The following is a 15,677-nucleotide window of genomic DNA, read 5'->3' on the forward strand; positions in this document are numbered from 1 at the left end:
CTGTAGAGCAAAGTGAATCAGCTATTCATATACATATGTCCCCTCTTTGTCACCACAGAGCATTGATTAGAGTTCCCTGCTATAGAGCAGGTTCTCATTAGTCATCTACTTTATTCATAACAGAGTGTATATGTCAATCCCAACTCATCCCACCCCACCTCCCCCCTTGGTGTCCACACATTTGTTCTCTATGTCTGTGTATTTCTGCTTTGCAAGTAGGTTCATCTGTACCATTTTTCTAGATTCTACATATATGCGTTAATATACGATTTTGCTTTTCTTTCTCTGACTTAAAATCAATGAAACATTTCTGGGAAGAGAGATGAGGATGAGTCAAACTCAGTTAACTCAACCATGAAAGTCATTAACAATAGGTAACTATAAAAATCTATACTAACTTGACCTTTTTATACATTTCTCCAAAGTCCTCTAAAGTTTTTAGGTTGGATAATTTGACAAAATAGGAAATTCTGGGAAAGTTCCAAGGGTATAGTAAAATTTTTTGAATAGTACATCTCTTGTATAAAAAACTACCTGAATTTTCATATTTGAAAGCACTTGATTAACAAAAACTTCATTGGCATTTTGCTCTATGCTGATGTTAACAGAACAGCCTCCAATTTCATTTTCAAATTCTACAATTAAAAATGAACCAAGGAAAACATAAGATTTGGACTTTTGCTAGAGTCAGGAAGATGCTGAAATAAGGGAGCATAATTTGAGTAAAACACACAGCTAGATTATTAGTCACTTTCTCTTAAGTTAGTCTGTTATCCAGAGGTCTTATTTTCATTCCTCAGTGGAGCCAATTAGGGGGAAAAAATGTAAGTATGTCTAACTATCTCACTGAGGATTGGCAGCTGGCTGAGCTGGATTTTAAAAAGGAACTGTTCTTTAAAAAACATTAAAGTAGAAATTGATGGACTCATCCTAAAATTAATATGGAAATGCAAAGGACCCTAAATAGCCAAAGCAATTTTGAAAAAGAACAAAGTCAGCAGACTCATACTTCCTGACTCCAAAACTTTCTACAAAGCCACAATAATCAAGATTATGGTCTTGGCATATAGATAGACATACAGATTATCAATGGAAAAAAATTTGGTTACAGAAATAAACCCAATGTCTGTGGTCTATTGATTTTTCAACCAAAATTAAATAACACTATCATTTATGGAATATTCATTACATGCCATGGTTGAGCTAGAATGTTTACATATTATCTTTCTATCTTAACCACACCCATGCAAGGTAGCTTTTATTATACTCATTCTATTGAAAAGGAATTTGAGGCTGAGAGAGTATAAGAGTGTAAGAGAGTATAAGTTAACACATTAGGTAAGTGGCTGAGTCATTCTGAAGCCAGATTTAGGTGATTTTAGAGCCTGATTCCAAAGGAATCATGAATGATGTGACTACCTTGATGTGTCTCTGTAAAATAAGATAAAGTGGCTATTAAAATATTATTATTAACATCAAATAAAAATAAGGGTAAAAATAGTTTGGAAAACAAATATAGGAGGCTATTCCATACCAAGAATCTAAATAAAACACAGCAGTCAGATCCCTTGAATGTTCAAGAGGTGTGAAGGTCTATGCTATGGAGAGTGGAGTTTTGCCCTCAGTGTGATTACAAGATGAGTCTGCCTTTTAGATTTATAATCTTCTACTCTGGACCTCTGTAGTTAAGATAATTAAAAATATTACAGCATCCAAGGGATATGTTTTATTTTGCATGCTTTGTAATGAACACTTTTTTGTGTCCTTATAAGATAATTACTTTCTTGCTCAACTTACTCTTGACATTTTTATGAAAAAAATACTCTAAATATAAAAATAAATGACTACTACAGATGTGAATGTTACTGTGAAAGAAAACACCTATTTTATCAGCATATACCTAATGACTCTGTAATCATTCATAACATGCAAAACAAAGCAGATCTAAATATCTACATAATTACAGGAGCATAACACTTCCTTAAGTAACACCACATAGAGTAAAACATTCAAATGACGTTTCATTAAATCTAGCTAGGTTTGATAGTGTTGATTATAAACACCAACAGAAAGCAACTGTCTTTGTTAATGAGTAGCTGAGAAGTGATCGCGCATAGCAGGGAGTTCTAGGCAGCTCGAATGAAAGCATCACATATTCCCCTCTGCTATAAGAGAAGCACAGCTGTCCATAAAGGGGTGGACGAAGGAAGCTGAGAGCAGAAGAGAAGAGGAGGAAGGGGGACAGAAAGATAAATCGAGGCACCAGGAAGTGGTGAAACAAAAAGAGGAAAAAATGGACTCAAGTAAGAGGTAGATTGAAAAGAGAGCCTGCCTGATAGCCATAGTCAACTAGGGCTGCATTTTGCTTCTGTGATTTCTGCCACCTACACATGCTTCCCACTCTGTTCCCAGAGCTCATTTGCTCTTTAGACTGGAAGAGAATCTGCATAGACCCAGGGATATAGCACACTCTATCCGTAACAGTCATTTAGGAGTTGCCTTCTTTCTACAAGTATTAAAAGCATCTTGGCATTGCTTCTCAGCCTTCTGGCTAAGATCAAGTTGACAACCATTTAATCTACTGTAGCACCTAAATTCTCAATAAAATTCTTGAATTTGAAATTAGTTATATTTAGGACTTCCCTGGTGGCCCAGTGGTTAAGAGTCCGCCTGCCAATGCAGGGGACAAGGGTTCGATCCCTGCTCTGAGAAGATTCCACATGCCTCGTGGAAACTGGCCCCTTGGGCTACAACTACTGAGCCTATGTTCTAGAGCCTGCATGTCATAACTACTGAAGGCCATATGCCTTAGAGCCCGTGCTCCACAACAAGAGAAGTCACCACAATGAGAAGTTCGCATACCGCAACTAGAGCGTAACCCCCGCTCACCGCGACTGGAGAAAGCCCACCTGCAGAAACCAAGACCCAGTGCAGCCAAAAATGGATAGATATAAAATAAAAATATAAAATTAGCCATATTCTTCCTTTGGCCCTGATCTACAGCTTCATAAAGCACCCTCTGTAAACTTTGAATATAATCTGGTTTCAGATTAGATATGTCTCCATATCTTTAAATAATAATAAATAATCAACTATAGTTCTTAATTTATGTCCAACAAATTAAATAGTACCTTTTGATTCTCTCGATCAAAGGCAAAGAAAATGGAAATTTTACTTCCTACCACCAGCTCCCCATTAATAACCATTTTAAAATTATTTTTTCCTGAGATTTTTTAATCCAGTACTATCAAGTTATTGTTTATTATATACTATTCCTTTTATGAATTACAACAACTATACTATATTTGTAGCTATCAAGTTATTTACACTTAATCTATTTTTATTTAAGCTTCCCTGATGGCTCAGATGGTAAAGAGTCTGTCTGCAATGCAGGAGAGCCAGGTTCAATTCCTGGGTTGGGAAGAACCCCTGTAGAAGGAAATGGCAACTCCAGTATTCTTGCCTAGAGAATCCCATGGACAGAGGAGCCTGGTGGGCTACAGTTCATGGGGTCACAAAAAGTTGGACAAGACAGCAAGTAATACTTAAATAGCTCGCTAACAACTCTATCAACTCTGTTTATTTGGATCTAATTCTCATAATAAGTTTTTATATATTATGACATTAATTTGTGAGTTTCTAACTTCTATTTAATATTTGAGTGGCTGTGTTAATTTTTCTAGTAATATTTTCATTAGATCCATGAATATGGCAGAAACTTCTTGGGTCATATGTTACAGTTCTCCAGAGAAACAGAACCAAGGATACACATACACACACACACACACACACACACACACTATATATATATGTATAGAGATTTATGTGTGTGTGTGCATGCATAAACACACATAGAGAAAGGAGGATTTATTTTAAGGAACTGGTTCATGTGATTGTGGAGGCTTAATGAACCCAAAATCTGATGGAGGAGGCTGGTAGTTGGACACACAGGTAAGAGCTGAAATGTGAGTCCAAAGTAGTCTGCTGGTGGCATTCCTTCTTTCTCAGGGGAGATCAGTCTTTGTTCAATTTATACCTCCACCCCACACTATGGAGCATAATCTTCTTTACTCCAAGTTCATTTATTTAAATGTTGATTCCATCCAAAAGACACCTTCATAGAAACATCTAGAATAATGTTTGACCAACTATCTGGGCACCATAGGCCGGCCAAATTGGTGCACAAAAGGATCCATCACATTTATTTTTTTCCTTCTACTGTGTTGACACTTTGATTTTCTCCTCTACTTCCTCCTTCTCCTGATCCCTCTATTTTTTCTTCATCTTCTTCATTCTTCCAGTTTTGACAGGGACAAAGTAGGTAACTAAATAGTTAATTCCACTAGGGGATAGTACATGGAAAAAAATTATGGAAGACCCTATAAGTTAATGAATGATCACACAAGAAAGCAGGTTTGCTTAACCACAAAACCAAGCATGAGACATGCTCCCAAAATAAGAAAACAATGATGGCATGAGCCCCACATCGTTCCTAGTAAGCTCAGGAAGTTAATGATTCATAGGACACACTCCTCTGTAATCACTAAACACAATAACAAAGAAAATAAGAAAAAGGTGACATTACACTGAAACCTGATATGATTTACCATATTTTAGTGTATGTTACTACCTTTTTGCTCATTTCCATTGCTCCATGGCAATCTCCATTTGACTGTGTAGGGACAAGAAAACTCCCCCGCCTGAAATGGAAGAGGAACTGATGATGGAAGCTTGACATCTACTCAAGGATGAGGGAAAAGGTGGTCGAATGATCAAAATATACTTCTCACATATATTTGGTCTTTAGCCACAGTTCTTGGGCTTCCCAGGTGGTGCAGGAATGGTAAGGAATCCATCTGCCAATTCAGGAGACATGGGTTTGATCCCTGGGTTGGGAAGATCCCCTGGAGGAGGAACTGGCAACCCGCTCCAGTACTCTGGCCTGGGAAATCCCATGGACAGAAGAGCCTGGTGGGCTACAGTCTATGGGGTCACAAAGAGTCAGACACAACTTAGCGACTGAGCACACACACCACAGTTCTTGGTGCAAAGCTCCTAAAACCTTTGGAATTTCCTAAGTGCTTGAGAGTAATAAATATGTCTTATGTTAGTGAAGTGATTTTCGGAAAATACCTACAGAGGGGGACTGGTGGCCAGGAGAACCAATCACATGATTAGAAAGTTGGAACTTTCTGCCCTACCACCTGACTCCTGGGGAGGGGAGAGGAGGACAAGCTGAAGGTTGAATCAGTTGTCAGTGGTCAGTGATTTTAATCAATCATGCCTATGTAATGACACCTCCATAAAGGTGAGGGTTCAGAAAATTTCTGGGTGGGCAGACACATGAGGTGCTGGAGAATGGCACCTGGAGAGGCCACAGAAACTCTGGACCATTTCTCTATACCCCACTCTATTCATCTCTTCTGTCTGGCTCTTCCTGAGTTACATCCTTTTATAATAAACCAGTAATCTAGTAAGTAATATATTTCCTTGAGTTCTGGAAGCCTCTCTCATGGTCTGCTCATACTGCTTAGCATCTTCTTTCTAAGAAAGGACTCTTCATAGGAGCCCCTGGTTGCTGCCTTTTGCAGGGCCAATAGAAATGCATGATAGACCATTGTCACGAACTGTGAGGGGCCCAGAAAAAAATTTTTTTTCTTACCATACTTGCAAGCTACCACAATGTCACTGATGCCGGCAAAAGACACAAGACTCCTGGGTTAGAGACAAAGGACTTTATCAATTATGGCACGATGGGCAGCATGACCTTACTGTTTCTATAGTTTCTCCTTATCCTGCAAGACTCACAGGGAAAAACACAGAGCATCCCAGGTGGATACAGTACACACTGCCCAGAGACCCGAAGCTTAAGAAACCAGCAATCTATCAATGGGCTGAGAGCAAATCTGCATAAACTTTGTCCCAAAGAGAGAAATTATCTTTATTATTTTGGTCAAGAAGCAAATATGCCCTCAATCCTGATGGGAGACACTATGTTTGTCTTCCAAAGTCTACAACATAGTTGTCAATTCCTTTTGCTCAGAAGAGGAAGACAAACAAGCTATCCCTGAAGGATTGTCTCCCCCAAATATTGACCTGACTGCTCAATTTGTTTCACATTTTAGGGTCTTAATTATCTGCAATCTTTCATTTTTGTTCTTGTTTGCTTGTTTGTTTTGGTTCATTTTAATACTAAAATGACACTTGTATAAGTGTCATTCTAATCCCTGGAAGATGGGGTCTTCATGATGATGAATCTGGTGGAAGATGCACACGTTTCTGATGACTATAAACTCAATTTTACCTTTCAGAGTAGGTGATCTAAGTCTCATTATAGCAGAGCTATTGAGTAGTGAGATGTCATCCCTTTTCTCAACTCTGACAGGAGCCCCCAACTGTATAATAGTGAAGAATTACAGGCAGGAATGAATCCCTCTGGGACCTAAGATGATCTACATAGATGATCATACCATCTACCCATGCTAAAGTGAGTCCATCAATCCCTGCTTTTGTAACTACCTTGCTTTGTTGTAATCTTTCCTGCAGGCCTCATAAATCCAGAACTTACAGTGTGGATGGTATCTCTTCCTAAATCAATAACTTGCCTGTCAAGCAGCACTAATCTGAGATGTGCAAATATTTTTTGGTAAGAAGCATAGCGTCATTACAGATTCAGGTATGCTCCTGTTGATACGTTAGAAAGATTCAACTATAAGCAGATATCCGGAGAGATTAGAATATGAGAGATGATGACTGGAGAAATATTTTTATAACTTTGAAATATGATACAAGAATGAACAATATTGTATTTTCTTTATTAAGTTAGTTAGTGTGAAACTGGTGTCATCTCTTCTTCAAATGTTTCATTAAATTCACCAGTAGAACCACTGAAGCCTGAAATTTCTTATGTAGGATGATTTTAAATCACAGATTCATTTCTTTAAAAAAGATATAGAATTATTAGGTTACTTAGTTCTTCATGAGTGTATGTTGGCAGTTATCTTTCAAGTAAGTTGTTATTTCTTACTAGTTGCTGAAATTATTGGTGTATATTTGGATATAATATTCTCCAGGTATCACTTTAATACCTGTAATTTCTGTAATGATATTACCAGTCTTCTTTCTGGTATTGGTAATGTGTATCTTTCCTCTCCCTGATCAGTCTTTTAGAAGTTTATCGATTTTATTGATCTTCACAGAGAACCAGCATTTGGTTTCTGCAATTTTTTTTCTTTTTTCTATTACTTTGCTTTCTGCTTTGATCTCTAATAATATCCTCACTGCTTATTTAGGATTAATTCTTTTCATTTTAGATTTTTAAGGTATGAAGCTGAAAGCTTTGATTTTAAGTAATATTTTTCTTTTTCTATCGTACGTGTTCAGGGCCCAAAATTTCTCCCTAAGTATTGTGTTAGCAGCTGACCACATATTTTATATGCTGTATTGTCACTTTCATTCAGCTCAAAATACTAACTTCCATTTTAATTTCTTTTTTGAACTATATGCTCTTTAGAAGTATGTTATTGGTTTCCAAATATTTGGGGATTTTCCAGATATATTTCTGTTATTCATTTCTACTTCAATTCTGTTTTTATAGAGAATATATTTGGTATGTCTGGACTCCTTTGAAATCTATTGAGTTATGATTTATGGTTCAGAATATACTCCATCTGGCAAATGTTCCATGTGCACTTGAAAAAACATATGTATTCTATTTTAAACTTACTTTTATTTATAAGCTTAAGGAGTTTAGTTGTTCTCCCATGGTAAAGCAAACCGAACCTGAGTTATAATGCTCTAATATTCTTGCTTGGAGAGTCCCAGGGACGGGAGCCTGGTGGGCTGCCGTCCATAGATGGCAGAGTTGGACATGACTGACGTGACTTAGCAGCAGCAGGAGTAAATAACTTAAGCCAAGCAGAAATTGACCCTACAAGTTTCCTGAAGCTGTTCATCATTGTTGAGATGTTACTAAATAGGACTCTATTCCAATTACTTTGGTAACTTTAGACATGGAGCTTCTCTTTGCCTTGAGGCCTGATTTAAATCTGACTGTTGAATTAAACTAGAAACTAGATATTTAAGAAGACAGAATATTAATCAGATCTTGTTATCCCAAAGCACTCACAAAACAAAAAGATTAGTTCTATTACTATTTGACATGCTTGAACTATCAATGATTTCTCAAATCTCCTATTTAGCATTATGTAAATAGATAATTGAAAATTTTAGTCACTCAGTCATGTCTTTGTGACACCATGGACTGTAGCCTCTGTCCATGGAATTCTCCAGGCAAGAATGCTGGAGTGGGTTGCCGTTCCCTTCTCCAGGGGATCTTGCATTGCAGGATCAAACCCAGGATCAAACCCAGGTATCTTGCATTGCAGGCAGATTCTTTACCACCTGAGCTGTCAGGGAAACCCATCATAAATAGAAAATTATATATATATATATATATATATATATATATATATATATATACATATGCATATTTTGATCAACTAATACAGAAGAATATAGTCCCTCCATATAGTCACATTCATTTCACTTCTAAACGATCAGGTCAGTTAATTTAAAGGGATGGAATGTAACTTCAAGATGGTTTGCATTTTAAAGATGAGTTGAAGCCCAGAAATATTAAAAATTACAAATCCAAAGTTAGGACTACAAGTTCGTTCTGATAGTACTTAATCTGATGTTTTTGCACTGTTATATCACAATTTCAAATTTCACAGAGCATCAGAAAAAAAAAGGAACCTAACACTGGGTGTTACTACCTAGTTATTGACAAGTAAAGACATTTAAAAAAGAAAACAAAACTGTTACTAATGTTCTCCGATGTCCACTCTCTTCTCTTTCATTGGTAAAGAAACTTGATTTTTAGCAGACCTAAGGATTTCATCCTTCCCTGGGCCCCCACCGTTCCTCAGCTATTCTCTTCTCTTTTTCTTTTAGCTGCTTCTCCCATTCTCAAGACAGTTTATGCACATCTTTCACAGCTTTCCCTAACTGTCCCTCTCATTCTCAGCCAATGCTCTTTTCTTGGACTACAACGTCATCAATCAAAACTTGTGCAAGCCGGGGCAATTAAATAATTTCTTCTGTTTTCAAATTCTTATTTACTAGAATTGAATCAGTCACAGGACCAACTCTGTTGAGAGGAATTAATTAAGGCAACACATTTAAAACTCTGTATTTAATATAAAATGGGAAAGAGACAGTCTCTTTAGCAACTGGTGCCAGGAATGTTGGACAGCTGTAAGTAAATCAATGAAGTTAGAACACACCCTCACACTATCACAAAAATAAAGTCAAAATGGATTAGAGACTTAACATAAGACAAGATACCGTAAAACTCCTAAAAGAGATCATAGGTAAAACATTCTCTGACATAAATCATACCAACATTTTCTTAGGCCAGTCTCCCAAGGCAATCGTGATAAAAACAAAAATAAACAAATGGGACCCAATCAAACTGACAAATTTTTGCACGGCAAAGGAAACAATAAACAAAATGAAAATACAACTTACCTAATGGGAGAAACTATTTGCAACCAATGTGACCGACAAGATCTTAATTTCCAAAACATACAAACAGCACATACTCCTCAATAGTAAAAAATAAAATAAAATAATACTCAATCAAAAAAATTGGCAGAAGACCTAAATAGACATTTCTCCAAAGAAGATGTATAAATATAAATGGCCAATAGGTACATGAAAAGATGTTCAAGTCACTAATTATTGGTGGTTTAGTCACTAAGTTCTGTCTGACTCTCTTGTGATCCCATGGACTATAGCCAGTCAAGGCTAGTCTGTCCGTGGAATTCTCTAGGCAAGAATACTGGAGCAGGTTAACATTTCTTTCTCCAGGGGATCTTCCCAACCAGGAATCGAACTTGGGTCTCCTGCATAGCAGGCAGGTTTTTTACCACCTGAGCTACAAGGGAAGCCCACTAATTATTCAGTTCAGTTCAGTTCAGTTCAGTTGCTCAGTCATGTCCGACTCTTTGCGACCCCATGAATCACAGCATGCCAGGCCTCCCTGTCCATCACCAACTCCCGGAGTTTACTCAAACTCATGTCTATTGAGTCAGGGATGCCATCCTGCCATCTCATCCTCTGTTGTCCCCTTCTCCTCCTGCCCCCAAATCCCTCCCAGCATCAGGGTCTTTTCCAATAAGTCAACTCTTCGCATGAGGTGGCCAAAGTATTGGAGTTTCAGCTTCAGCATCAGTCCTTCCAATGAACACCCAGGACTGATCTCCTTTAGGATGGAATGGTTGGATCTCCTTGCAGTCCATGGGACTCTCGAGAGTCTTCTCCAACACCACAGTTCAAAAGCATCAATCATTCGGCGCTCAGCTTTCTTCACAGTTCAACTCTCACACCCTAATTATTAGAGCAATGCAAACCAAAACTATGAGATACTATCTCACACCAATCAAAATGGCCATCATTAAAATATCTACAAGTAGCAAATACTGGAGCAGGTATGGAGAAAAAACAACCCTCTGAACTGATGGTGAGAATGTCAGTTGGCGCAAGTTCCTCAAAAAACTAAATATAGAATTACCATATGATTCAGTAATTCCACTCCTGGGCATATATTTGGACAAAACTATAATGCAAAAAGATACATACACTCCTGTGTTCATAGAAGCACTATTCACAATAGCCAAGACATGGAAATAACATAAAATGCCTATTGACAGATGAATGGCTAAAGATGTGGTATATATTTATGATGGAATACTACTCAGCCATAAAAAGAATGACATAATGCCATATGCAGAGTATAAGTTACTTATACTCTGATAACTTATATACAGAGTATATTGTGTGAAATGTCAGACTGGATGAAGCAAAGCTGGAATCAAGATTGCAGGGAGAAATATCAATAATCTCAGATTAGCAGATGATACTACCCTTATGTCAGAAAGCAAAAAGGAACTAAGAGCCTCTTGATGAAAGTGAAAAAGGAGACTGAAAAACTGGCTTAAAATTCAACATTTAAAAAATGAAGATCATGACATCTGGTCCCATCACTTCATGGCAAATAGATGGAGAAACAACAGAAACAGTGACATACTTTATTTTCTTGGGCTCCAAAATCACTGCAGATGGTGACTGCAGTCATGAAATTAAAAGACGCTTGCTCCTTGGAAGGAAAGCTATGACCAACCTAGACAGCACATTAAAAATTACTTTGCCAACAAAGGTCCGTCTAGTCAAAACTATGGTTTTTCCAGTAGTCATGTATGGATGTGAGTGTTGGACCATATAGAAAGCTGAGTGCCAAAGAATTGATGCTTTTGAACTGTGGTGTTGGAGAGGACTCTTGAGAGTCCCTTGGACTGCAAGGAGATCAAACCAGACAATCCTAGAGGAAATCAGTTCTGAATATTCACTGGAATATTCAGTCCTAAAGCACCTCCTTTAGGTGTGAAGCTTGAATATTTTGGCCACCTGAGGCAAAGAGCTGATACCTTGGAAAAGACCCTGATGCTGGGAAAGATTGAAGGCAGGAGGAGAAGGGGATGGCAGAGGATGAAATGGTTGGATGGCATCACTGACTCAATGGACATGGGTTTGGGTAAACTCTGGGAGTTGGTGATGGACAGGGAAGCCTGGCATGCTGCAGTCCATGGGGTCGTAAAGAGTCAGACACGACTGAGCCTCTGAACTGAACTGAATGCCATATGCAGCAACATGAATGGACCTAGAGATTCTCAAACTAAGTGATGTAAATCAGACAGAGAAAGAAAAGTATCATATGACATCACTTCTATGTAGAATCTAAACTATGGCACAAATTAACATATCTGTGAACCAAACTCATAGACACAGATAACAGACCTGTAGTTCCTAAGAGAAGAGGTTGGGGGAGGGATGCGCTGAGAGTCTGGAGTTAGTAGATGCAAGAATACATGTAGAATAGATAGACAATGATGTCCTATTGTATAGCTCAGGCAAGTATATTTCAATATCCTGGGATAAAACATAATGGAAAAGAATATAAAAAGAAAGTATACACATGGATGCTGCTGCTGCTGCTAAGTCACTTCAGTCATGTCTGACTCTGTGTGACCCCATAGACGGCAGCCCACCAGGCTCCCCTGTCCCTGGGATTCTCCAGGCAAGAACACTGGAGTGGGTTGCCATTTCCTTCTCCAATGCATGAAAGTGAAAAGCGAAACTGAAGTTGCTCAATCATGTCTGACTCTTAGTGACCCCATGGACTGCAGCCTAGCGGGCCCCTCTGTCCATGGGATTTTCCAGGCAAGAGTAGTGGAGTGAGGTGCCATTGCCTTCTCCAATGTATATGGACAGCTATGTGTATAACTGAGTCAATCTGCTTTACAGGAGAGATTGGCCAACATTGTAAATCAACTCTACTTCAATAAAAATAAATTTAAAGCTCTCAACGAAGTGGGTAGCATAGTAAGATCAATAAACTGACTTTTGTTGTCTTTACTAGTGTCTTTTTTCCTTATTTCACCTAAAAGAAGTCTAGATTTCTAAATTTCCTCAACTTTTGCCTTTGGACTATACATTTATTTACAATCTCAGTTAATCTCATTCAACCATTTTGTCAGTTCTTCAAGGAAGAGACTTCCATCTCCAGTTTTAGCTAATCTGACTTTCTGCTCTTTAGATCCTATGCCTTCCTTCCCTCTTTGAGATCTTGTCAATCATCCATCCCTTTTCTTCTCCATAGGGTCCTTCACTTCAGTTACTGGAATTTTCTCAAAACTGTCCCGTGAATGAAGAATCCCCAGAGTAAGCTTCAGCTCATCTTTTATTATTCTGGCTCACTCACTTCCTCTTCTGTTAAGATTTGTTCACCTCCCTCCTTTCTGTCTGGCTTTACCCCTTGGTTAGGCAATTTCTCACCTTTGTTCCCTATGCATGTTTTTCGCTTAACTATAATTCTTTGTGTGTCTCTCTGCTCCCCACTCCCAGTATTAACTACAAGAGTTCAAAAACTTTTATTAGTTAAATCTCCAGTACCTATCAGATTCTTTGTACTTAGTGCTTGTGAAATAATTCTTGAATTAGAATATGGGAAGTTATAGAAATCATCCTCATTTACATCTTATTTTCTTTGTTCTTTGTTCTTATAGATTCCTTTGAATTGAATCTTCAAAAGAACTTTATTTAACTTTTGAAAAATTTGATAAAACTCAGAAAGGGCACAAACTCTTAGTTTTCTATAACTATAAAAAGTAGCTAGAATGTAAAAGCTACAAGGAAAATGGATATTTTCCCATTTTTTTCCAGATCACCATCTGTCTGATTTTCAACAAATATTCCACTTTCAACTATACAAATCTCTGTGAAGAGAATTTTGGTAAACAACAAAAATAGCAACCAATAGACACTTCCTCCTCCCAATTAAAAAAGACCTGGAGGCCAGGGAGTCAAGGTTAACAATAGGAGAAACCATGTTTTAAGTGGTAAGCTAAAGCTTACATTATTCTTTCTGTCCATGCAATGAATGCAGATGCCAAGTTCTTCTATAGTTTAAACAATACATTATGTGCTCTGATGTAAAGTGGGAATTAGTCTCCTTTTTACCCACTCTTCACTCAAGGCATTTTTACAATTTTTGGTGCAGTATCTCTCAACTAGAAGCCACTGCAAACACTAGTATACCAGTTTATTGTGGACAGGGATCACAAGTTGGTAAATTGATTATTTTTAAATCGTTTTTTACTTTTTCACTGTGTCCTATTGTTTGTGTGACCAGATTAGTTAAGAATATGTTCCTTAGGATGTTACAGACATCTGCATTTAAGTACAAGAAAGGAATGTTTCACCCTCAACCATGGAAGCCTATCAAATCTTTTCAATCCTTGTTTCTTTTGAGAGTTTAAGGGGGAAAAAAATGCACAAAACAAAAATAAAAAAACCCTGAAAAACAAAACACTGTAACTTTAAAAATATAAAGTAGTAAAAAGCAGTGTTTTCAACTTGCCATAGGATTTATCAATTAAAAATATATTTTTCTGGTCCCTCTTTAAGACCAACTAAATCAGATTCTCCATAGGAGAGGCCTGGGTACCTCTATTTTTAGTTGATAATCCTTAGGACAGACAAGTCTGGGAAATTCTGTGGTAAAGGCAGCCCCAGAGTGAGAAGGAATGACTAGTGTGGCAATGGAACATGCAATCAGGAATAATAATGTTGCTAAAATTATGCAATAGTAATTAACACTCACATTGACGGATAAAGAAATAGCCTTGGTATAATACATTAAGTGCAAATCTAAAAATATGTCAGAAAACTAGACTTGGTACAATGTCATGATAGCAGATCAACCCCCTGGCTCTCAAGAATATCAGAATAGCGTTCTGATCCCCCCTTTCCTTCCTCCCTTCCTTCCTGACCCCCTCCCTCCCTCCTCTCTTCCTTCCTTTCTTTTGAACTGACAGGGCAGTTTCACTTACTGACATGGATGTCTTCTTTGGAAGAAATATTCCTAAAATATTTTATCACAAAAAAGTAGCTGTGGCAAAGGGCATGATTCATATCAGGAAACAACTGCAAAGGCAAGCCAGTTCTCATGGTTGATAACTGAGATGATTTATTCCAACTGATGGGTACTTTGTAGGCTAGGTGGATGGAAGGCAGTCTGTTATATTTTCATTACATGTGAGCAGATTTCCTGACTCTTACCATATGGCAATAAGATTTTTCTGACTTTGTTTAATGTTTGATGCACATTGAAATAGTATTGTTTAGGAAGTCTCTGGGGCTTCTCTGGTGGCTCAGACAGTAAACAATCCACCTGCAATTCAGGGGACCTGGGTTGGATTCCTGGGTCAGGAAGATTTCCTGGAGAAGGGAATGGCTACCCACTCCAGTATTCTTGCCTGGAGAATCCCATGGACAGAGGAGACTGACCGCCTACAGTCCATGGGGTTGCAAAGAGTCTGCCATGACTGAGTGACTAACACCTAACTTCAGGAAGTCTCTAACTCTTCTGAAATGGAAAACACACGAATTACAAAGAAGAAAAAACTAATTTCAGTAAAGAAGTATATTAACACATATACATGGAATCTAGAAAAATGGTACTGATGAATCTATTTGTGGGGCAGGTCTAGAGATGCAGACATAGGGACAGATGTGTGGACACAGTGGAAGAGGGAGAGGGTGGGAGTAACTGAGAGAGTAGCATTGAAACATACACACTGCCATATGTAAAACAGATAGCTAGTGGGAAACTGCCGTATAACACAGGGAGTACGAACTGGTGCTCTGTGACAGCCTAGAGGGGTGGGATGGGGTGGGGTGTGGAAGGGACCTTCCCAGAGGGAAGGGATATAAGTATACTTATGACTGATTCACATGGTTGTATGGTAGAAACCAACACAACATTTTAAAGCAATTATCCTCCAATCAAAATATATTAAAAAAATGTAACTCAAATTTTATCTTTAATAGAGGAATTTGGTTTGGCAAAAGGGGACATAATCCTGAAGAAAGAGCAGTAACAATATGGCATAATAGGGATCCTTTTGAATAATTTAATAAACTGGTGTTAATGATGATAACTATTATCAATAATTTATCCTTGTTGAGGGCTTAGGCCTACTTTGTGTCAGGCATTATGCTAAGTAGTTTATATGGACTAATTTAATTCTCACAAAACCTCTAGGAGTTGGGAA

The sequence above is a fragment of the Muntiacus reevesi genome, chromosome 10, assembly GCF_963930625.1.
Source record: "Muntiacus reevesi chromosome 10, mMunRee1.1, whole genome shotgun sequence".
In the NCBI taxonomy this organism is placed as follows: Eukaryota; Metazoa; Chordata; class Mammalia; order Artiodactyla; family Cervidae; genus Muntiacus; species Muntiacus reevesi.